Source organism: Balaenoptera borealis, assembly GCF_965194805.1.
Source record: "Balaenoptera borealis genome assembly, chromosome: 4".
Classification (NCBI taxonomy): domain Eukaryota; kingdom Metazoa; phylum Chordata; class Mammalia; order Artiodactyla; family Balaenopteridae; genus Balaenoptera; species Balaenoptera borealis.
In genome coordinates, this window is record NC_138861.1 from 81,235,854 (window position 1) to 81,236,477 (window position 624).

The 624-nt window shown below is 27.1% G+C and overlaps 1 long non-coding RNA gene across 1 annotated transcript in view; it reads right to left on the bottom strand.

Annotated features, from left to right (window-relative positions):
• The window catches only part of LOC309628113, a 55,730-nt gene that overhangs the window by 22,923 nt on the left and 32,183 nt on the right, over positions 1–624 (bottom strand). The gene's annotated exons all lie outside the window — the stretch shown is intronic.

Genomic DNA, 624 nt, shown 5'->3' on the forward strand with positions numbered 1-624 from the left:
CCAAAATTAGCTTTAAGACAGCTTCAAGACATATACCCACTATTACATATAAAATAGATAATCAACAAGGACCTACTGTATAGCACAGGGAACTTTACTATATATTCTGTAATAACCTATATGGGAAAATAATCTGAAAAAGAATAGATATATGTATATGTATAACTGAATCATTTTGCTGTACACTTGAAACTAACACAATATTATAAATCAACTATACTCCAATATAAAATAAAAATTTAAAAAAAAGACAGCTTCACGAAAAGAAATTGATAGCACACTCAAGAAATAAGAAGTTTAGTATGACACTTTTTTTTGACCTACCTAGTTTTTCTTTGGTTTGAAAAGGTTTGAAGACATTTATGAAAATATTATCATACTTATTTAGTATATAATAAAGAAATAAATAAAATATACTTGCTGCATAAATATCACTAAAATCAAGAGCCAATTCACAAAATAGTAAAGTATAATCCCAAATGGTTATAAACTGGTGTGTACAGCATCCACAAGTTTTCCTATCTATCAGACACAGAGGTTGAAGTTTTCAAGAACTAGAATATAACAAAATGCTCATAAAACAAGATCTCTTCTGAAGGTAACACTTCTTTTTTTTTTTTTAAC